This window comes from Manis pentadactyla, chromosome 7 (genome assembly GCF_030020395.1).
Source record: "Manis pentadactyla isolate mManPen7 chromosome 7, mManPen7.hap1, whole genome shotgun sequence".
Taxonomy (NCBI): domain Eukaryota; kingdom Metazoa; phylum Chordata; class Mammalia; order Pholidota; family Manidae; genus Manis; species Manis pentadactyla.
Window position 1 is genome coordinate 50,992,729 of NC_080025.1, and position 24,856 is coordinate 51,017,584.

The 24,856-nt window shown below is 43.3% G+C and overlaps 1 protein-coding gene across 2 annotated transcripts in view; it reads left to right on the forward strand.

The window, feature by feature from the left end:
- Positions 1-24,856, forward strand: part of GLI3 (GLI family zinc finger 3) — a 280,224-nt gene that overhangs the window by 67,696 nt on the left and 187,672 nt on the right. The window lies entirely within an intron of this gene.

Below are 24,856 nucleotides of genomic sequence, written 5' to 3' on the forward strand. Positions count from 1 at the left end.
TTTCCAAAGTTGTGACCAAAATCCAAAAGGTTGGTGAATTTGTTAAAGTCCCTGCCAGAGACCCCAGCCATAACCATCTTCAGTTATATGAACATCCATCTCACGGGACTTTGATGGGTCTATCACACTTGAGGCCTGAATGGCCTTGATTGCCCATTTTGCAGTGGTAAAAGCAGACACACATGTCTCATCCCTGTTCCACCTGACACCCTTTCATACCAAATGGTATAACGGCTTCAGAATTTGTGTCAAGGGTGGAATAAATACTCTCCAGTAGCCTAGAAGACCCCAAAACTTTTGGAATAATGCCACAGTTGAAGGGATAGAGAAGGTCTGGACTTTCTAAATGACTGCTTCTGGGATAACTTTAGTCTTACCTGACCAGACTACTGCCAAGAATTTGACTGACAAACCTGGTCTCTGGGCCTTGGTGCTGTTCATGGGCCATCCTTTCTCCTGTAGATGTTGCAGCAGCCTAGGTCTGTACCTTCTAGGTCTGGAAGAGAATCAGATGTGAGCATGATATCATTAATATGTTAGTATAGCCACACTGTTGGTGGTTTCTGCCATGCTACCAAGTCCTTAGCTACAAGTCTGTGACAGATGGTGGGACTATGCAGTACCCCTGTAGAGGGACAGTGAAAGCCCAAAGCCATCCTGACTTTCCTGCTTTATGTCAATTGACAAGAAAAGCATTACCAAGGTCCACAATATAATGATATGTCCCTAGTTCATGACTGAGGGTATCCATAAGGGCTGCTGTAGAGGGGACAGCAGCATGCAGAGGGGATATGACTTTATTTATTTCTCTGTAATCCATGGTTATATGCCAGGAGCCATCTGACTTTTTTACTGGCCACACCAGTGAATTACAAGGGCTAGGGTGGGCTTTATAATGCCCACCTCCTCCAGGTCCTGGAGAGTTTCTCCAATGTCTTTATTCCATCTAGACAATTCGTACTGCTTTGTATTAGTCACCTGCCAAGGCACAGGCAAAGCTATGGGCAGGTGCTTAGCATGTCTCCTTAGAACTGCCTTCATCACATGTATCCTCAGTCTGAACTCCCCTGCAGGGTTCTGCAACCATAGACCCTGCAAGATATCTATCTCCAAAATACATTTTGGGATGGGAGAGATATATACAGTATATTCCTTTGTGGGTAGATGCCCCTTTTCCAACAGGATTTGGGCTTGTTTCACTCTGGTAGACTTACCCCTGTATCCATCTATAACAGTGGGGGGTCCTGGGAAAAGCTCTTGGTTGCCATAAATCAGTGAACATTGAGCTCCTGTGTCCACCAGAGCCAGGACACATTGTACATTCACTGGGAACCAGTGAATTGACATTTCAACATGTGGCCTCCAGTCCCCACCTTTTCACCCAAGGAGGGTGCCTTGACCCTCCCCTCAGTCAAACCGTACTGCGCAATCATCTTCCTGTGAGGGTCCAGGCAGGGCTGGCTCAGTTCTACCAGGAAGTCCTGCAGGCACGATCTGGACTTGTGGTTTGCCTCCACCCTCCATTTCTTGATCCTCACCTTAGGCAACTGCTGAAACTGCTGCTCAAGCTTCAGTTGTTGCCATAGCTCCAGTAAGATTCTATTTGACTTTCCATTCACTTTCTTGTCTGCTCCTGACTTTATCAAATCAGCCCACATCCAGGTCCTTGTTATCTTCACAGGGCCCTTTACACTCTTCCTCTGAGTACTGGGTCATATTCCCTTTTGTGCTCACATTGTTTCATCCTCTCCCAAATCTGCTGCTGCACAGGTCACCTCATTTATGGGCTGTCCTCAGTGAGGGGCAAGAATGTCCACTTGGGGCGCAAAGAGGGATGGGGAAGTCATTTGAAGCACCACATTTCTCATCCCTGCAGTAAATAGCTCCTCATCCAGGCCATATTCACTGGGCTATAAATGGCATTTTTCATCCCTGACTCCTGTAACACCTGTTGGAGCTCAACATACATCTGCCATCTAGTGGGAAAAGATGGTAAATCACCCTTATTGGGCCATATAGTGCACAGGGCAACCATAAACCCATCGAGGAGGAAATGATTCTCTGGGATCTGATGGGCATTTTGCAGTCACTGTCACAAGGAAGGATAAACTATCAGGGGAACCAGGTTTCCCATCTCTGATCCAGACAGAATGATTCCATCTACCCCTACATCCCAAAGGCACAGAAGCCAAGCTAATATTGACTCCAAGAGCTTCTACTGAAACTGGGAGTCCAAATTCACCAGCTCAGCCTGTGTATAGCGGCAGAGCATAGAGTGCTCCACGACCTGGGGAGGGGGCTGTGCCTTTCCCAGAGGAACCTGCAGTTGCTGCCTCTTTATTTTCTTGACTACACCAGGCAGGCTTTCAGTAGAAGAGGGGTTGGTGCCTCTGGCACCACCAGCACTCCCTCGCCCTTCTGTGACATACCTCTACTGCTTCCAGAGCTGGTAGCAGCTTCCTCACTGCTCCCCCGAGTGTCTCCTCTGCTACCTCCTTTACCTTTTCTACAGTGCCTCATAGCAATGCCATCTCAGTCTTCAGGAGCTCTTTTACCTTCTCCTCAAAACCTTGCAGCCTGCATTCTCGCACTGCCTCCCCTTGTGCTTCTTGCAGGAGCATGTGCTCCTCCTTCATGGCCTTTACCTTCTCCTCAGCACTTTTCTGTGATGCCTTCTTGTTCCCCAACAAATCTTTTTCCTCCACAGCATTTCACACTTACATACTCATTCTCCTTTCAGGAGTTTGTCTTTCTCCCCCATGGCTTTTTTTTAATACTGTGAGGAATAACCACCGCCTTGGGGGCGCTGTGTTTCTGTAAGAATCTCCCAGTCTGATGGAGGGCCTCTGTCACTGCCTCAGGCATCAGCTCCACCTCCTCCCATTCCCGGGGAGGGGCTCACTCCTTTAGGAAGAAAGCCATCTCAGCCTGCATACCCACTGGGGGACACCGAAATTCCTCCTCGTCCATAAGGGATTTCTGCAGTATTTTCCCAGCCTTAAGGGCAGCCCGTTGAAGCACCACTTCCATGAGGGCAGCTTGTGCTATTTTTTGGTTTACAGCAACTCCTGTCAACTGTGCCAAGTGTCTCACCTGAGGGTTTCAGCCCCAAGCAAGTTCACTCTGGATTTGGTGAAATGGAATGTTTTTGGGGTAAAAGGTCTTACACCAAGCTTTAGACTCGTGATGGCAGGTAGAGTGCTAGGATCCTGTCCGCCTCCAGGGCAGTCTGCATGCAGCAAGCCAGTCTCTGCCTCTGGGCCTCTCTGCCACCTCACAGTTCCAGGGCACTGGGTGGGGCTCTTTACATAGTCAGTGATAGCCCATTGCCAACACGTGTGTAAGCAGGTGCCTGCAAGCATTGCACATGTGCACTGGGCAAGCAGACTAGGGTCAGGTGAGGATCCTGGCCATGGAACTTCCACTTCTCCTACACTCCACCCCTCCAGGATTCTTGACTGACAATCTACATGCTCTCAATCTTCTGCTATTGTCCCTGTGCAAGAAAGCCATTTTGTGCTATTAAAAATGCCCCTTACTTCTGTCTGGTTATCCATCTATGTTTTTCAGTTTGATTCACTGTACAGTTTGTCTCCTGCTCCCATATTCCTTTGATAAACTCCTTTTTATTGATCACCCTTCCATCCAATTTAACATTTAAAATTTCTACATTTTAAAGCCATGGATAAGTAGACCAGAAGCTCATGAATTAAAGACTCAGGTCCTCTCTACCTCAGCCTGGGTTCACATCTCTGTGCTACCATTTATGAGTCTTCTTTGCCTTTTTGCAGTGAGTTTCCTCACCTACAAACTGGTGAAGATAGGTTAGGGAACTCAGTCTCATTTTAATCCCTTGTTTGCCTTCCAGTTTCACCGACCTTGGCTTGCAGAAGACCGTTGCCATGAAGCCTTCCTCTCTGTTTGAAGTCTCAGTCCCCTTTCTGTTACTGTCCTTTGAATGTTCCCACCTCTTGTGCTCACAGTGCCCCTTGTCTCTATCTCTTCTCCCAGCCCTGGCATCTCCAGATAGTTCCTGTTATTCAGTTTGAAGGTCCCCACAGGCCTGGAGCCCTTGCTTCACCCCCACTCACCCCACTAGAATGTGGATTCCTCAGTATGTTCTTTGAGCTCCCAAAGAAAAGACTGGGACTGCTGTGGTGACCTGCACAGCGCCCCTTGGAATACAGCAGGTGCTCAGTAAGTAGGAGAATTAGGCAGGACCCAATGATCAAATGAAAGTGCCTTCCTCCAGACCCCATGAGAAGCTCACTTGTGACTCAAATCTGGCTCCTTAGTTTAGTTTAGTGTGTGTTTTCTGCTGATAGCTTGGCCATTACCTTGAAATTTGGGTGCTGAGGGGAGAGGGCAGAGCATCCACGCTCTTCCTGGGCTCTGGGGCCCTGCCTGCTTCTGCAGCCCCCTCCTGGCAGTGGAGCCCCGGTGCCGGGCAGCAGGACGCGGCGATCAATAATCCGCCTTCCACTGAAGTCCAAAGGAGAGCCGCACAACTAGTTGAGGGTGTGGGAAGCAGTTCTTTGGAGGAATTCTTTTCTGAATTAAGTTTTGGACCTTTTATTTTTCTCAGTAACCTAGGGCTGAAGAAACAGTTTGTCTTAGACACATGAAAGGTGAGGAAGCAGGCTCTCCCACCTGAGTTCAGACTGGGGCCTGAAGTGTTTGTAGGGCAGACAGGCTTGTGCTGCCTTGGGTGTCTGTTTGCATGAATTCATGCCTTGTTCTATTTTTTCCCAACAGAATGAGGAGTGTTTTGGGCCAATCTGAGCCAAGTACCTGAAGAGAGAGAGACGGGGTGGGGGGACTGGGGAAAGAGAGGGGAGATAGTCAACTATGTATGGAAGTGTTAGTGAGGGGCAGGGCAAGTAAAGGTGCTCTAAGGATTCTTGGTTCCGTGGATGGATTTTGATCTTGGATGGGGGTAGAGGAGAAGATTCAGAAAGCTGACATGACAGATCTGTTCTCATGAAGAATTTTGTGTGACCTATGGGCCTAAACAGGATTTGTCAGGACCTGGGGGTAAAGTAACCATGGAGGGGTGTTCTCTCTACCTCTTCTTGGAACCCAGCCTCTCTTCTGGCATCTTGATGAATCTTTGAGGATATCTCTGGGTCAGCAACAGCATATCTGGGGTACAAGTAATGGGATTTGAGTAAATGTTAAATCCAGTTGCAATAGGATTTCAGTCAGGCTGGCTCGGGTATCTGACCCTTGTCAGTTGCTGTGCCTGATTTAGACACACTAGCTAGCCCCTTTGGCCATCCCACTCTGTCATTCTTTCTCTGACTTGGACCTCAGCTGACAAGTTCAGACCAGCCACAAATAAGAGGATGGTTCCGGGGCTTGTACTGACCAGGGCTGAGTGCCTATACCGTGGAGTCCTATAGACCCAGGCCTCATTTCCAACTCCACTCTGTGACATTGGGGATGTTTCTTACCCTCACTAAGCTCATTGGTTTTCTCATTGGCAAAATGGAAATAAGATTGTGGTGAGGATTTAAGAAAATCAGAGAGGGGAGGGGTTTTGTCACAGTCTGACATTCAGTGGTTACTGATGTTGCTGTATTATTATTCATCTTAGTATGCGATTGGAATCCACTTACTCCTATAGAGTTTTTGCTTTTCTGTGTAAATTTGTATAACTGAACTTGTTTCCTGTCCGCAAAAGTTGTGTGAGGGACACGGCTGTCACTTCCATTTTTCAGAATGAAGAAACTGAGGCCTAAAAGGGTGAAGTGTGTTTCCTTGGTTCACACAGCTGGACTGAGGTGTGGCTGGTGAGCATTTGCGGGAGTTGGTCCAGTGCATTTATTCACACTAACATCACGGGTAAATGACAGCTAAACACATTTATTACTCTGTGGGTCACAGACAGGCAGGTGGATGAAATACCGCATGTGTGGTGTGTTTTTGATCAGCTACTCTCAAAGTCTTTCTTGGAATTTAATGGACTCACAGAGTTGCACAGGTGTGACCCTGAGGTAACAGATTGAATTTATATAAATCACGCACAGAGGCTGTCCCACAACTTTGCAGACATACTGCAGGCCAGCATGGGGTTTGAGGTGCTGCTGAGAGCTCACATCTATAGAACGCTTCTCATGTGTGTCCCCTTAATCCTCAAGGCAAGCCCACTGTCATTGTCACGTTTCACACATGAGGAAACGGAGACCAGGGATTTGCGGGGTGAGTGTAGCGAACGGCCAGGCCTTGAACCCTGGCAGTCAGACTCCACGCCCCGCTGTCACCCTCTGTGCAGCCCTGGGAGGCAGCTGATGAACACAGTTCATCAAAAACGCACTGTGAACCCACAGATGAAAGAGGAGGTCTGGGAACACGAAAAGGATCTTTTGTGAACCGAAATGCTCATCAGCTGTGCTCTGTGTGTCAGTGAGGAGCCACCGTGAACTCCCAGTTCGTCTGGCACAGGGCTGATTTATGAGGATTTGCTCAACTCTACCAGCTGGGTAACAACTTGGAGCTTTTAACATTTCAAGGGGAAGAAATGAATAAACAGGCGTTGGGATGGAGCCAGCCAAGTTCCCAGGGAGGGCTGAAAGGTGGGCTCAATTGAGAGAAGATTTGACGCATAGTGCAGACAGCTCTTTAGATGCAATTTTGAACCAGCTCCCAGTAAACAAGTCAGGGAATCAGAATTTGAGGGTCAGTTCTCCATTTGCCACAGATAAGAGCTGTTGAAAGAAACCTTTATTTGTATTATTGTGGGTATGAGAGGTTGCCTGAGTTAGGTAGATTATTAAGTCAGATGGAAAAGAAAAACTAGCTGTCCAGATATTAGCAGGTAATGAGCATCCTTATTGATACTAAATTTGATGAAATCACCACCTGAAATTTGTGAACAATTAGAATGTTTGTAGTTTATATTCTGTTAATACCTCATGCATATTTCTGAGCCTTTTATCCTTGGAACACAGGACACCCTATTACGTGTACTTTTTTTTTAGTCATCTAATACCAGGGATCTGCTTTACATAGCCTGTGTTGTCCTCTGGAAAAACATAAAATTTGGATATTTTTGTAGCATTAGCATAGGAGGCCAGTATTTCTATAATCCCTCAACACGTCTCAGAAAGAAAGCCATGTGACAGTGAGTGGACAAGTGTGTGTCCAGGATATAATGACTGAAAGTACAAAGTTGTATGAACTGAAATGAACAAGCTCTGCTTTTCTCAGGTTCAGACAACTGAGTTTTCTCTCTTATCTGCTCTGGGTCATGTCCACATTGGTGTGAACACAGATCATTCTTGAGGGCCATTGGCTATATTTGGATTAATAATGCACCTAAGAATTCCCTGAGGTTCTTTCTGCTTTGGGGGAATCAGTGACTCAGAAAACCCTTTGTGCTTATAAGAAGAGCCTGGTCTGGAATGTTCTGATCATCTTCTGGCAGGTCCATTTTAGGATGCAAGTGAGGAAGGAGAAGAACAGGAAAATACAGGGAAAAAAATGGGTGGAGAACATTATAATACTTATTTGCTTCTAAATCAGAATAAATGGGCAGCTTTCTACCAAAGCAAAAATAGACTGCAAACTCTTTACCCAGCTCTGGGTAGGACACTTGTCCATCCATGCAGTTAGATTTATTGCAGAGACTGAAAAATTAATATTAGTGCAATTTTGAAAAATGCTTTTAAGAAATTAGAGCCAGACTTTGGCCTTAGAAGTAAGGAACTTAAAGTTGCTTGGGCTGTAAGGAAAGATGGGGAGAAAAGCTCTCAGCATGTGTTAGGATTCTCAGCTGAGTCCTTGACAACAGTTCTCGCTTGTGTATCTGTCAAAGGCAGTGTGGCTAACCCAGCCTGGTGCTCATGAAGTCTCCATCTCTCCAGATGAGCCAGGTAGCAAGCATTTCAGGAGCACCTACAGTGCATCTGCCTGTGGCAGGACTCAAAATAAAAATATTACCGTTGACACTATAGCTTCACTTGCTGGGAGAGATGGAGTATCAGTGGCTGACAGCCATCTACCCCCGAGAGGGCAGCAGGGTGGTACCCACCACCCGCCGGGCAGGAGGCCTGCCTTCCCTGCTCAGGTGTATTGCCTAGTTGTCTGTCTTGCTCTAACGGCTGCTCCCTAGTGATGGAATTTTGAGTAAGATGTTTTATCTGTCTGAGCCTCAGTTTCTACAACTGTACAATGTTCAGTACTTGTCCTAGTTCACAAGGTTGCTGCCAAGTGATGTTAGATAGAAGGTGAATGCATAGCTCTCCAAAGTGTCCTGTTAAATAGAAGGTGTTAACAGTAAAAGGATGAATTGTCTTAACTTCATTGAAGGGAAAACTCAGTTCCACCAGAGGAGGTTCTTCCCTGCTTCTGGGCGGCATGTTGGAGGCCCAGGTCAGAGGGCGGGCTGGCGGAGTGGGGGTGGCCCCTCAGGGCACGCTGTACTGGGCTGCCGAGCTTCGGAGATGGGTGGCAACCACGTGAGGGGTGCTACGAATGTGCACACCCATGCATATACTCCTGTGTGAGATGGTGTCGAGACCACTGCATCCTTTTAGCCATTAAGTGATCTCACTCTCTCACCTTACCATCTACTTGTGCTGGTTGATAGCAATGTCAGTTACCCAGACCCTCCACCTTGGGACACTCCCTGGTGGCCACCATGATTGTTCATCCCCACCACCCACCTGGCCTGGGGCTGTGAGGCATGCACAGAGAGGAGAGGACCTAGCTGACATGCGATATTTGAACTTGAGCAGCATGTCAGTCCTGTGGACCTCCCCACCCATCCCCTTTTGGAACAATACCACTGTTTTATTCTTAGAGTCAGTATAAGGACACACTCACTCAAGTTTTGAGGGTACAGAGATATTCCTCCCACCAAAAAAAGCAGCACTGAAATGTAAGAGAATTCCTAGTAAAAACAGTTAAAACCAGATCATGTCACAGACTTGGGTCCTTTCTTTATTCTTCCCTGACTCTTCAGCCCCTGTGTGAATGTCAAATGTTTTCTGCAGAGAAAGGGAGCCCTAAGGGATCTCAGGTGCAAGCTTAGGCATACCTGGAAGGAAGGTTTGGGACTGGGTACACCTGGGTGGTCATGAGAACCCCAGATCTCAGGGCCTTGATTCCCAGTTCTCTATTCTACCTCACTACACTTTTTGTGTTCTGATTTTATTTTATTTTATAATAACAAAAAAGTACTTAATCAATGTAGAATATATTAAATAACAGCAAAAGAAACTACAAGTCACCCTTATTCCATTGCTTATGTACAGGTATAAGTGAATATTTTAGTACATTTCCTTCTAGTCTTTTTTCTACATGTATGTGTTTCCATATTGCTTCAACTTTTGACCTGGAGTAGAGAATTCTACTGTTTAATTAATTCCTTACACACTTTGACTCATCATCTTCTTTATATAGTTCTACTTATAGGAAAGGATTTTTAAATCTTAACGTCTTCACTTAGGAAGAAGGTTCTGCCCCCAGAGAAGATATAGATGTGCCACACCATTAGCAAGACCCATGATGCAATTCCTATGTGATAGAAAAGGCTGTGAAATCACATCTCATTCAGATATCTGGAAAATCGTTGAAAGTTTTGCAGTCAGGGCTGCTTTTGAATCTAACACTTTCTAGAAGCAAAGATGGGATGCAGGATGGAGTGAACTGTTGATACGGTGCCCAGAGCTAGAGGGTCAGAAGAGCTGGAGGACTGTGTGAGTTTGCAATGGAAGACTTTGCAGTTTTTATTAGAACCATGTATGTGCACACAGAGTGATTAATAAATAACTGTGCACTGAGTTAACTGGGTCATTGCTGCAGGGAGGAGAAACAAATGAATCCTCACAGGTCATATTTTGTCTAGGGAATGAGGGTTAAACTGGGCATGAGCTCACAGAATTTCTAATGCCTCCTTCCTGCCCCGCGGTTGGATTTAGGAAAGAAAAAAAAAAATGCTCAAAAGCAAATACTTGATTGTGGCAATTGTGGTGAGAGTTCTGGCATCCCTTTTATTTACCATTAACTTGTATTTCAAAAAGACTAAGAGCTTTCTTGGAGAGCCAGTAAGTTCTGTGTAAGAACTATAGTACTTCATCTTGAAACAACCCTGAAGACACATTTACTTCTAAATTAAACATTTCTTTTAAAGCTTTTTTTTTTTTAATTTTAGAAAAATACTAGATAGGTGGCAAATGAAGAGAATAAAAAACACTTGTATGGACTTCCTCGGGATGACCATGGCTGCTAACGTTTTGGCATATATACCCTTCCTGTCCTCTGCCCTCCCACTCCTCTCTTCTCTCTGCCTTATGGATATTACTAGTCGCCTATTGTTGGTCAATTAGGACTCCCCATTGCCCCATTATAAATAATGTCTCAGCAAACATCTGTGTTGCTAAGTCTGTGCATGGAACCTAAATTACTTCTTTGGGTACATACCCAGCAAAGGAAGTATTGGGTCAACTGGCATAAACATTAATGATGTCATGCAGGTACAGGTATACAAGTGTATAAAGCGTACTGCTTTTACCTTGTGACAACAGTGTTTTCTCCTTTACTCAACCTTCATCAACACTTACAAATTTGGTATCAAGGCAAAATAAAAACATTCCAATTTTTACTTCTTTCATTATATAATGAACTAAAAAACATTTTCATTTTCTTCTTGTGCATTTAAATTTCTCCTTCAATGACTTGCCTGTTCATGTCACCCTGCTCCCTACATCCCCATCCCAACCATCACCATTTTCAGAGGTTGTTACAAAGTAACATTTTTTAATGCATCACAAATATTTGAATATATTTGCATTATGCTAGTAAAATACATTGCTGTAGGTTTCATATTTAAGAAAGATAATAGCACTTGCAAATGGGACACGAGAGACAAACATGAAGATGAGGACATTTAGGAACTGTCTGAAAGATTTTGGAATTGGCACGTAGCCACTTTTTACTGAAGGGATTATACATGTGGAAAAGTGCATATCATAAATTGTTAGGTGAGATGACTATCATAAATCAAACGTATTTGTGAAACCAGCACCAAGCCCCAGAAACAGACCATCATTAGCACCTTTGAACACCAGCTCCCATCCTTGATTTCTACCAGCACCAGTTCATTGTGGCTCTCTGTGTACTTTCTAAATTTATATCTGGCTTCTTCTCTTTTGCTCTGCACTATGTGTACAAGATTCATCTGCCTTTTGTGTACTTGTGGTTGTCCATTCACCTTGCTCCATCGTGTTCTGCTGTGTGAGTATACCATAGTTTATGAGTCCTTCCTTCTGCCGATGGGCGTTTGGCAGTTTCAAATTTTTGGTTACAAATAATGCTGCTGTAAGCAGTCTAGAACACGTCTTTTAGTGTTGAGAATGGAGCTGACATCTTAACAAACTTTCATGAGCCCGCATCGTCCTTTTGTCCTCCCCACTGACGTCTCTTGAGCACAGTAAAGAACTGCAGGGCTGCTTATTTTACTTTATTTTTTTGTCTTCCCTTGATGTTACTTAAGTAAGGATCAGAGTCGTGAAGTTCTTTTAACAAGGTACCGGGTTCTGATTTAAATTGTAGCTAATAACCCTTGGCTTTGAGCAGGGCTGTCATCTCTACATGAAGAATTACATTATAGGGCCTGTTGTGTTCTTCTTTATCAGTTCCTGATTCACCATAGTAAATTGAAGGTTCAAATTATCTTAAGAGGAAAGAGTTTATTAACTTATTGGTCTTACAAGCAACTTCCTAGGTTTACTAGTTTAATGAAAACCACATCTTTGGGGTAAGAAATTGGATTCAGGCCATGTGCGTGCGTGCATTGAAGTTGTAAGATGCACCAAATCTAGATCACTGCTGTGCGGATCTTTTGGTGGAATTAAATAAAAGGCATTAAGAAAATTTATAGCTGCCTTTTACCAGCTGTATGTCTGGCTTTTTCTCTCTCTTTCTAGATTCTTTGGCTGACATTAGTTTTGAAGTTCTGCCACATTCACTTATCAGCCTGTGGCAAATGTAGTCCTCACCAGAGTGAAGATGAAAGGCTGGAAGTTTAAAAAAAAAAAGGGGGGGGTATCCATGTGCAACATAAAAATGCCCTACCCTTGTAGGGGCTGGTGGTTATCTTCCCATCTCTCTGTCTCTTTCTCTCTTTTTTCTCTGTATGTGTAGGGAAAAAGCTAAATTGTTCATTTATTAATTTAGAATTAATCTAATCCATCAATTGTGGGTACATCTGTTTAAAAGTTATCAGTACTTGCCAAAACACATCTAACCAGACAATTCAGTGTCTCAGGGAGGGCCAAATGTCTGTTGTTGCATTTCCAGTGTTATGGGTATCTCTGTAAACTGTGAATCACTTTGTACTCCCCTCATGTACATGGGCTACATGTTAATCTTCATAGCAACTCCTGTTAGGTAAGGATTAAACACAGAAAAATCTGCATCTACCGATCAGTGAAACTGTTGGGTTGGTAGAGAGGAAGTCTAGAAGTCTGTGTACAGTTGTTACAGTAGGTATGGTAATTAGGTATATTAGTTCCTGTCCATTGTTCTTGCCTTATATCTGCTTGCTTATTTTCATTGTTTTAGCACCCTTAGTGTTTTATCTGCCATTAGAGTACATGAGCCTTAAATGAATAGCAAGAGAATGTTCTTAATTGATAATCTGGCAACAGTGAACAGGGGCATAAAGAATCAGAACCATCCCCTGACAAAATGCCACCATAGGTGATGTTCCTGCATCCCTCTCTCCCCCGTTCGTCTCCTGTCCTGTTTACAGTTCCCCTTTCATATATAGCATCTTGTTTCTTGGGCTCTGTTGCAAGGGCCCGCATGGACACCTGGTGCCCTTTGTGCTGGGGCTTGGTCCGGACCAGATGCTGGCACTGTCATCCCAGGAAAGAGTAGCGGCCGCAGCAAACCTGCCAACTCACCATCAGACAGCACGTGCATGTCCCCCGTTCATTCATTATTGATTCAGCCATAGAGGAGATCTCTAGCTGGGGAGTGCCAGGTTCAGGAGAGCTCAGCAAGCAGGACCCAGCCCCAACCCCTACAGGCCTGCATTCTGGTGGTGGAGATGTACAGGCAAACAGCTCATTGCAAAACAGTGTGAGGAGGGCGGGGAGGGGAACAGCCCTGGAGGATGGGGAAGAAGGAGGCAGCCTGTTTCTCCTCAGTCAGAGCCTGTGCTCAGGCCAAGCAGTTTGGGATTGTTATTGTAGACTCCGGGCTTCACAGAAGGTTTGTGAGCAGAGAAGTGCCATGTGCTTCTAGAAGATTTTTAGGCAGTGGGCCTGAGGAGCCCCAGAACGTTAGCTTTGCTTCAGTTTCCGGTACCCAGGAAGAGTTTGCTTTTGCATTCTTGAAATTAAGATTGAATGCATGGGATTCCAGGGTTCAAGAAATATCTATTACCCAGTGTTTTGTACTGTCCTCTATGTTTTGAGCTTCTTTGCAAGACTGGGTTCTACATTTCTGATAGACTGTTCTGGAATGTTAGGCTGCTCAGTGACTTTACAAATCTACTTGTTCACTTTTAAAGGGCTTTTCCAGCATCCCTTTCCATGGGTAGCCCGGCAGAACACTGAGGACCTTCAGGATTTGCTGTCACCAGCATCTGGTTTTCCATGAGATAAGACCTATAGGCATGGCATCACCAGTGGGCGAGGATATCCCAGAATGCACCAGCATTCTGTTTTGATTTAATGACCTGATAAATTATGTGGCAGATTTATATCTTCATGACCTGATCAGTGAATTTAAGCTAATCTGTAACTTCTGTTTTCTCATTTTTCAGTGTTCATGTGGAAAAATGGCCCCATATTTGGGCTTCAGGATTATGTATTTCTGAGGGGGATATTTTAAAAAGTAATTAAATAAAACTCCTTCTATCCCAGTGGGCATCCTGATGCTTTTGCAAATTATTTTAACTCTTAAAACCTACAAATAGGAATGTAGCAAGACAGTTCACACTGGACGAGGAAGTATTTTACTAAAACTTTTGGTGGTTTCTATGGTTAGTAGGATTACTTTAAAGCCAAAGATTTTCAACAGATTTGCTGTACTAACCAGGCACTGCAACCTGTTGAATAGGTTTTAATTCTTTCATCATTTCATTGTTGCTTTCTCTTGCCCTAATAAAACTGCTCCTAGAATGTAGAATTCCATTACATTAAAAACTAAACCTCTTTTTAGATGCCTTAAATCGATTGAAACATGAGAGTATACACCCATATTAGAACACTGTCTTTCAAAACTTTATAGCACAAGGGTATGCACAGGGTATAACACAGGGGTATTTTTTGTGATTATTTTTCTGTTCATGCTATTTAATTAGAACTTACATTTTTACACACCCTTTAACTTTTTTCACCCCACAGTGAATTTCTGATCTATCCTGATAGGCCCATTAAAAAGGTAAATTAATTTACAAAGGCTTAGATATTCACATTTTGGAGCCATCCAGATTTAAATGTTAGAAAAAGCCAGGTTACCTGAACAGAATGGGTGGAAGACTGAGTTGAAGCATCAGTGCAGAGAGGAAGCCTTTACATTGGCCAAATGACAATTCTTGAAAACATAATAGACAACTTTTGGAGTCAAATGCAAAGCCACACAATGTCAACGAGAGACATGGGGGTCAGGAGATCCTAGGATTTACTCAGTGGTTCTGATGTATACAGAAGACAGATGGTACATCGGATGGAGGCAGCGTTGGGTCCAAGAAAGAGTTAGTTGGAGAAAAGGCAAATCAGAGAGAGGCAATTCCATGGCAGAGGCAAGTTGGTGATGGGGATGAGCATTTCTTAGCAGCATTGAGAAGGGTGCGACTGTTGTATGAGTGAAGAGCACTCTCTAATGTAGGGCAATGGAGGATTGAAGGGAAGGGCAGGTGTAGAGAGATAAATGCCCATCTTGGTTTCATTCCGAGTAATTTACGATGCCCTTCACAAGGTAGACTATGGACTGAATACAAAGAGGTCAAAAATGCACAGAATTGTTTGTGTTTGGATGGAGGATCCGTAATTTGTGATTGCTATTTTTATTGGACAAGAAAAGACCAGGTGTGTAATGTAGATTTGAAGATTGGGTTGAAAATATAAGAAAGTGTTTCCTTCCTCCTGTCCTAGACCACTCCTCCCCAAGAAGGCAAATAAAGATGAGCCGCCTTTATTCATCACTGTGAGACTGAACTGCTTGAGAACCAAGGGGAAGAGGCAGCTTCTCTCTGAGCCAGGATTGAAGCCCAAACGATTGCCGATATTTTGCTGAATGAACTGAGAGGCATTCCTTTCATAGGTAGAGCTGTTACATTTGCTAGCTGGGCCATACTAGGATTTTTTTTCCCCTACAAATTATAGGCTAAAGAGACTCAACGGAATTTAAAAAATTGTCAGGCATGATAAAGTCACCTGGATTATATATTTTGGTTGCTGCCTTCTCAAACTGTTCTTGAGGACTTGAGCAGAACTGGACCAGGCAATGAGATGAGGGTGGAAAAATTTTTATCTCAATGGCTTGGCAGTGAACTTAAAGATTTTCTGCCAAGACATATGAATTTCCACTTATGTCAGCAAGATGTGAATTAAAGAACAAAGAAAACTGAAAAAGCAAACAAACAAAAACCATACGCATGCCCAAAGATGTGTTTTGGAGCATCAGAGTAACTGCGAATCTGATGCTCTTCAGTTGAATGTATCCTTGAGGGGTTAGTTAGGTGGAGGTTGACTAGCCTCCTTGAAAATCTGAGTTAGAGGAGACTCAACTACGACTTTCCCACACCTCCTCTAAGAAGCTTCACCTGGTCTACGCCCACCTCAGCCCCCGAAGAAGAATGCTTTCCTTTCCAGCAGTCCTCCCCCTGATGCGGACTTTGCTGCCCTTCTGGTCCACGGCACCCACCCTGTGGCCCATGCTGCTCTTCTCTGGCAGTATGTCATCTAGAAACATCGCAGTTGTAGGGGCCACCAGGGCAGCAGCCATTGGGTTTCTACTCCTCTCTGAAGGTCAGGTTTCATTCTGGGACACATGGTGACCTTGACACAGATGCATCTGTAACAAATAGGTGTGGAGGAGACTTGACCAGGGCCACTGTGTAATCTCTGTGTTGACTCAGCCAGACCTAAAGCCTCTGGGCCCAGGTTTTCACACAAGTTGCAGAAATATTCTCTCTGAACCCTGACTACGTTTGCTTCTGAACTTGGTCAGGAGATTCCCAATTTGGTGGGAATGGGGAGTCCCAAAACTTTATTCTTGCATGTGCCTCCTCCAGTCACTGTTAACAAAGGTACCTGCCAGTCTGGGTCATCCTGCCTTCAAAAACAGATCCTCAGGGAATATATCTCGCTCTACAGAGAGCACTTTCCCTTGCACTTTAAAAAAGGTGCATCAGATAACTTGATGTGTGGGTAATGGCCTTTTTCACCTTCTCCTTCCAGGGTAAGTGTAGCACTTTTGACAGAAATGCATACTTGTTTGTTTTGCGATTGTTCTTAAAAAACTCACAAAACCCAAATGACTGCAGACACACCCTAAGGTGGATGAGAAGACCCACCTTTAATCAAACACATCTCAGATCTTCTATTTAAAACTCATTATTTATCCCAGTGCTTAGCACATTGATAAAGGAAACAGGAAATGTTTTTCACCTTTAGGTTTATGAGAAAAGCCCAAATCCTTTCCTCACCATATAAAGTGTCAGATTTAAAATCATAGGGAACTGATTTGATCCCCAACTTCTGACTCTGGGGTAATTCATTTCTCTAAGCCTGTTCCCCTCCTCTGTAAAGTGAGGTGATGCCAGTACCCACCTTATGGTCATCTTAAGGTTTGGAAGCATGAATACTGAGTATGACCCTTGAACAATATGTTTGAAATGTACCTCTCCACTAATAAGTGAATTTTTTTCAGTATATTGGAAATTTTTTTGAGATTTGCAATAATTTGAAAAAATACTTTCTTTTTTCTAGCTTGCTTTATTGTAAGGGTACAGTCTAGAATGTATAGAAATATGTACGCATATATAAAATATGTGCTAACTGTTTGTGTTATCTTTAAGGCTCCTGGTCAACAGTAGGCTGTTAGTAGTTAAGTGTTTAGGGAGTCAAAAGTTACATGAGGATTTTCCAGTGTCTGGGGTGGGGGTGAGTGGCCCTAACTCCTGTATGTTCAAGGGTCAACTGTACTTTGAAAATGGTGTTGCCTTATTTTTCATGGGTATTTCCCAGGTATGCTTCATCATTGTACTGATCCTTAGCATGTATCCTTAGCATGTCCTGAGATAGGTAAGCCAGGGGATGGCACACTTTCTGTAAAGGGCCAGGCAGTAAATATTTTAGGATTCGCTTGGGCAGTTTGGGCTCTGTCATGCCTCATCTGGCCGTAGACAATGTGAAAATGAATGAGCCTGGCTGTGTTCCAATAAAACTTAATTTATGGACACTGAAATTTGAATTTCATATTCTTTTCCTGTGTCATGGAGTACTCTTTTTAATTTTTTTTTGGCCATCTAAAAATGTAAAATTCATTCTTAGCTCACAGGTTGTACAAAAAAAGCAGTGGGTATCGTTTGCCAACAATCACTCTAAAGGGATTTGCTTGGTCTTTTTTAGTACATTTGTTTATGGAGAAACAGAAATGGTTTTCTTGGGAGGATCCAAGTGTTTTAAGTCATTGTAGACAACCAACTAGAGAAGAGATTGATATTTTCAATGCAAATTTCAAGTAGGCATACTTTGTAAATGTTGACTATAAGCCTGCCCAAAGACACATCCAAGAAGTGGGTGAAAGAGATGAGCAGCTGTAATTACAGATCATTAACTTGAGTCCTTGGTTGCAAAGTGGTGATTATTCTCTCCCAAGATGCCTAGCCTGGTTCTTGGTGACAGTGTACGCTGGTTTGTTACCTTAGAGTTTTTGTGGCAGTTTCTGCATCATCTCATTTTTTTCCTAGGACATCTGTGAGAAGTTGGGTGCAGTATATCGGTGAGGCCTCATTTTGTATAAGGGCATAAGAAGCCCAGAGAAATTCTGTGACTTGCCTAAGGTTCAACCAGCGTAGGAGCAGAATCAGATCTAGGACTCAGCCTCCCAGCTTGTAGCCCAGAGTGCTTGCCACCCACCACTCTGCTTTGCATTGTTATCAAACGGAGAAAGAGGAGGTGAGTAGTGGGACCTCGCATTCATAAGTGCCATAGTTTATAAATATCCTTTTCTTATACTACTTAGTTTAATCCTCAGAAAACCCTGTCAAAGTAAGAGGGGCAAGTTTTAGTGTCTGCCTGCTATATGAGGCAACTGACATATATTCTAAGTTACTGTGGGTCACACACTGATCGGGTGCTAGAGGAAAGTCTGGGACCAAGGTTTTCTGACTCTTTATTGTACTGACTTACTGTACAACATGGCAGTTGATGTCATTAATACCCAGACATTAAAAAAATAAATTGAAAAAGAAATAACATCCTGCCCTGGTTCCAGCCCCTGGCAGTGATTTTTAAGTGGAGGTTTGTGTTATGAGAATTTTTGCTTTCAAAATGCTGCATGCCCCTCCTGTAAAAGGTTGAATTGAATGATTTTATCTTTGGTAAGTGGCCCATGTAAGTTTATTATTTATTTATTTTGGTTCTTTTTTGCTTCAGCTCCTTTGGCTAAATGAAGCACTGCTGTATTTTTATTGCGTTATCCCATCATTAAAAGAAATTGAAAAGACGCTTGTTAGTTTTAATATTGCATGCATGGAAATATATCTGGCACTTTTAGAAACAGTTACAATTCCTAATAGTGCATTTTGAGAAGTAGTCTGGTTTTGTTCTTGATTAAAAAAATAGAAACTTTCTTAAATTTGGTATAATTCGATAATCATCTTTTGTTGGGGAGAAGGTCTCTGCTTAGTGTGATGCTGATTTTATTGACTCATTCAGCATTCCTTTCCAGCCTGTGGGAGGGGAGTATGCTCTGGAGCAGCATGCAGGGCCTTTCATTTGTTGGTAAATAATCCAAGCAAAGCTGCTTCCAAGCGCAAGTTTTCCCTCTTTCTCTATAAACCATATGCTTCTTTAACTATTGGACATGTGCCCTTTCAATAAACTATGTATGGCTTTAACTGTTGGAGCTATCGTTGACTTGAACACAAACCAAACACTCAGACTGCTTCTTGCATCTAAGCTTGCAACACAATACCCCAGATGACAGTGTTAAATATTCCTTTGCAAAATAGCTGTTCAGACCTAGAAATAATGTGGAAAGATCATACGTCATTTGATTACAGCCTGAAGTCACCTTCCCTGGTAACTTTTATAGGAAGAGGTAGAATAAGTAGAACAGTAAGGATAATCTCCATGTATACCTATAGGAAAATGGCAAGCAAACCAGTGTTCTACAGACTTCCAGAGACTTTGCAGTAGACATTTTGTAGGGGTTACTAGTCATTTATAATAGATAAGAAAGTCCTACTGATCTGGCCACTTACCTGAGATTTGACATGAGCAGGTTGCTTAAACTTGTGAAGCCTCTGGATATTTATTTACCTGAATACTCGGGTGATGATACTGTATGCCTGATAGGCCTGTGGGGTTAAAGCGAGCAGAGCACTTTGCACTTAGTCCCTAGCCTGGGTTTTAGTTAAGTGCTCAGTAAATGTGAGCAAGAGCCATGGTGGTAATGACCGTTTCTAATGAAGTTTCCCTTTTAAGCCTTTCAGGAGCTGACCTGGTAAAAGCTGAGATCCCAAGTTTGACAGGGAGGGAGGTTAGAGCATTTTGGTATTTGTTTGGAAGGCACTTGTATATATAGATATGAAATAATTAATAACTATATAATTTTAAATGAGCAAATTTATTGAAATCTCTAGTATCAGTGTAAGGTGTTATCAATATGTATAAAAATAGTCTACCAAACACTTAAAGTTTTAAGAGGTGGAATAAATAATTTAAACACAACTTTAGGAGGCAGACCTGTGGGATAATTTTTCAGTTTCTGTGAACTTAAGTTAGACCTTGCTAGAGAATTATTGAAAAGGTCATATTTATGGTAGAATTAAAAATAAAAGTAAAATCAGGTGTTTTTGCACTCTGAAATGATTGAGAAATGGGAAAACATACAAAATAATCCATAGTATTTTCCTGTTATTTCAGTGCATTTCCGTTATGGTTTCCTTTTTTTTTTAATTTAAGATTTTTGTAGAGAATAGTAATATAATTCTCTTCTTACCATTTTCCCTTCCTCCAAATATTTGGTTCCTTAAAGATTTGGAGGCATGGTGAGTGAGTGAACTCTGGATTCTAATCCAGGCTCTGCTGCTTACTATCTGTATTTACTTAGACAAATACGCCTCTGTTTTTATATCTATATAATGAGAATCACAATTGTACTTACCTCATAGGACTGACATGTAAGGCCTTAGAAGAGTATCTGGCACTCAGTAAAATTCATTCCTATGTTTATTAAAATTCTTGAATGTACTATATGTAATGATATAATATTCAATCATATCATAAGATAATGAAAATTTCTTTTAATTAGTTTTCCTTATTATAAATAACACTGTGATGAACATCCTTGAAAATAAATCATTGTCTTCCTTGCTGATTACTTTCCCTTAAGATACATCTTGGAAGCAGAATCATTTGATACACCTGGCCAATAATGGAAATATTTTAGTAGCGTGAGATAGTGACTGTCTCTCTGTATTCTCCCGAGCACTCAATATTGTTGCTCTTATAATTTTATCGTAATGTTCCTAAATTTGTTTTCTGAGTGCGAGCTTTATGTCAAACGTGTATATGTTCTTTTAGGGTGGTAGTTAGCCCCCAGTGTGACTAAATCCAGCTGCTGCCTGTTTTTGTATAGCCCACGACTAAGAAAGGTTCTTTGAATTTTTAAGCGTTACCTGTGAAAATTATATGAAATTCAAATTTCAGTGTCTATAAATAAAATTTTATTAGAACGCAGCCATGTGCCTTGACTTGTATCTTGCCTATGGCTGTTTTACTCCTTCAGCAGCAGAGTTGGGCAGTTGCGAAGTTTGCAGACGTATGCTTTAGGGCACTGACCAAGATTCAAATTCAAATTTATTTTATATTTCTTGTCTCTGAGTCCAAAGGTTAGATAGCCAAAGATTCAAGTGTGGGCTTTAGAGTCTCACTGCCCGGGGCCCAGGCTCTGTCAGCAAACCAGCTGTGTGACCTGGGGAAGTAACTTAGCTTCCCTGGTCATGGTTTCCTCATTTGGCAAAGGAGTGTAATGGCATGCCTTTCTGATCAGGTTATAGTGGAGAGGAAGCCAGACAGGTGAAGCACTTGCGACCGTCTAATAGGTAGATATTAGCTGTCAGTGATTGGAACGTGGCTTATAGATCTGAGTTGGCAGGCTTTTGAAAAAAGAGATTGGTAGGAAGAATGAGTGAGACTACAATGACCCGTGTTTAAAGTAGATGAATTTGGTCTTTTGTTTTCATAAACGCTTTCAGCGGGACTTCTTGAAAATTAAAACACATTCCCTTGACTTTGGGACATAGGTTCTCCTGAGTATGCCTAGAAAGCTGAAACAAGGCCAGAGGACAGGTCCACCTCATGTTCCAGTTCCCAGTCTCACTGTAGGAGAGAATGGTGGTTGGTGTCCACCCTTCCCAGCAGGCTGGAGGAGAGGAGAGTAGTTGTGGGGTACCAAGGCATCCTGGTGTGGCTTTGACTCTGAGGATGTGCTTTGGGGGGATGAGGTTGTGTGGCTTTTCCTGCCTCCCTCGTAGATACTATCTAAGCCATTACCTGAGGTGTTTTACAAAGTGACATTGTTTTATAAAAGTCTTTGGTGGCTAAATAGCTAGAAGTAAGCTATCTAGACTATCTCATGCCTTACCTGTGGTAAGTTGTGAGGAATCAAAATGCGGTATTTTCATTTGGGTTTCTCAAAGACACATTTTTCATCACTGAGGTCAAAGTGTGTGGTGGCTAGAGGGAGCTTCTGTTGTAGAAACCGGATCCCGGCTGCACCTGGCCCTGCGCAGAGGCTCTAGGGGGAGGTGAGCCCTGCTGGCAGTCCCCAGTCTTGTCACGGTGGAGTCAGAGCCTCCAGCTCATTTCAGTACAATAATGATACTCTCTTGATATTTAAATGTATTCTACAGGAGGGTCTGATTTCTGCAATGGAGTAAGTATTGTCTTTAAAATTTTATTAAAATATAATACTGCCATATGCTCAGGCTTTCTCATTATACAGTCTTCTAAAAACAAAAACCATACAACATAAACACACCAGATGAAGGCAGTTAAGTTTGTGTTCACTCTAGCAATTTAAAACACGGTAGGAAATGGGACTTTGATGTGTGTGGGGTGGTGCAAACCTGGGAACCACCATTCGAAAGTGCTGCCAGAAGAAGCTGTTAGACTCAGGGATTTCTTCCTGCGTGCCTTCGGAGGAAGAGCAGGCTCCAGGTGCTCCCGATGGCCGGGGCTGGGGTAGGTCTCCAGAGTGACGGGATCAGTCCTGTGGAAGGACACCAAGGGCAGCAGCAGCTTGGACTCTCTGGCCTTGTGAACAGGCATTTCATAGCTCCTGTTAAACTGTTGGTTGTGGATCTCATTATGGCATCTTAACTGCTCAGGTCTATATATACCAACTAAGAAAGAGGGACTCTTCATTCTTTGCTAATGAAAGACTAAGATGGCCATCTCAACGCAATCTCTAATACCTAAATGTTCATGAGACTGTTATTCACAGATAGGCATAAATGCGCCATTAAGCAGCAGAAAAAAAATGTTGGCCCTCCTGAGAATTTATTGTATTGCCTTTGATGTCACTAATTAACTCACTCTGTGTAAGCAGTGACTAGCAACTAATAGCAGGCTAATAGAAGAAGCCTCATGACATTTTAGAATTCTTAATTCAAGGAAAGAGTCTTTGCAAGCTCGTGGAAAATGAAGATCTTCTCCTCCTTATTACAGAAGAGCCTGCAGGGGCCCTCAGGGTCCTGTATCGTCTGTTTTTTCTCTTCCCAGGTGCGGTTGGAACTAGGCTAGTGCCTTCTGCCTGGAACTTTCAAAGGTGCTTAGGATGGTTGAGTTTAAATGCCTTGGCCTGTTGGGTAACATTTGGCCAAGTTACAGTGACTCTGCTGTCATGGCATCGATGCCCGAAGTATGGGTGGGCAGGGTGGTAGACATCTGATCTTTAGGAGTTCAGTGGCACAAGGAAAGTGAATGGAAACCCTACAGGCCACAGGGCATGCCTGGTGAGGCCTCAGACATGCTGATAGGGTTATCAGCTCCTGATCTGCCAGATGGGCAGGGAGCCCTCATTGTTCTGTCATTTTAAAAAGGCAGGAGGATGCTTGCTGTATGCTATCCCGGCCCTCAGCTGCACTGGGACAACAGCCATTTCAGGTTTTGCATTTGGGTTTATCTAAATCCTCATCTTGCTTTCTCTGCCTAGTCTCCTCTATCCCAGGCACTCCTGCGGAAGTTGAATGGAGCTCTGTAAGCTGAGTAGTGGGGAGTGAGGCAAGAAATTAACCCTGGGTTGAGCCGTAACTTGCTCGTCAGAGCAAATAGTTTCTGGTGAAGGGATGGTGGGATGTTGATTAGTCTTAGACCGTGTTTTGTTTTTGGCAAAAATAACTCTAGAACTGTTAAAACAATTAAGATACCTGTAGGACTCAGATGGAGGGCATTTTGTATCTTCTCTCCTTTTACCTTGGGACCTCCTGGTTGACAAAGTAGGAAGAGAGACCTCCCCTGTCATCTTTGAGAGAGGATTGCCACTTGAATTTCTCCAAAGCTTCAAATCCTGCTGCAGCCTTCTCGTGTTGCACGCCCTGCAGGCGGTTTAAAGGTTGCAGACAAAGCAGAGTGCTCTCTCCTGATCCATCTGGGCCACTCCCTCTGTCATCAGTCATTGTCAATGGGAGATGTATGTGTAGCCGCACCAGGCGATGTCTGACCCCAGGGGCACTGGAAATGTTCTTAGAGAAGGCATTGTTTGCCTGCTCCCTTTGGAAGCCAAGCTCTAGTTGTTGGAAGGAGCAGCCCTTTGCTTTAAGCATAACTGCAGTCTAGAGGGGAAGAGGCAACATTCTGCTTCTAAAAATTGCAGGAACTTTATTTCCCCTTCCTAGCATAATTCCACCATGCTTATGAATGTACGTAGCTTCTGCTTCATTTCTGATCATTGGTCAAAGTCATGGGGAGAATTCTGAAAGACGCTTTGGGTTCCATTGGTTTTTATTCGAGGAACATCTAAAGGTCAATAAGCAAGGAAGTAAAAGCTGACAAGATGCAATAAATGCCTAGCTGGGAAAAATGAAATAATGCTTTTTCCAAACATGGTGAGGCAATTTGCTGGTAGGAGAACAGAAAACGGAGATCTCTGTTTCTTGCTCACAACAGGAAGGTGGGGCCCCAGGCTTGTGGAAGCACATTAAAAACTGCACTAGCACACAGACCATTGACTGAGCCACAGCTCTGGGGTGGGGGTGCAATTCTATGCAGGGCCTGTGTGTGTGTCTTCACACCTGTGCAGATAGGATGCTTCCCCCTACCAGAACGCTGAGGTCAGAAGTCTCACCATGAACTTGTCATCCAGGACCCCTTGTGCTTCCCAAGAGTGGGTTTATGTTGACAAAAAACTTAATGGAAAGTATGTCTGTGCGTAAAAAGTAACTACTTCCCCCCCCTTTTGTTGGTGGTAGAAGCTATACAAACTCTAGGTAGTGGACCCCAAACCAGCGCTGGAACAGACTTCTTGTCCTGCTCACAGGGCTGTGTGGCTTCAGGAAGGCATGGTTGGGATTTTTGCATCCCTTGCAGGGATGTGCTGCCTATTTCCCATCTGGAAGTTGGATGCAACACCATGTCCTGCGGGAGCACTGCGTTTTTCTAAG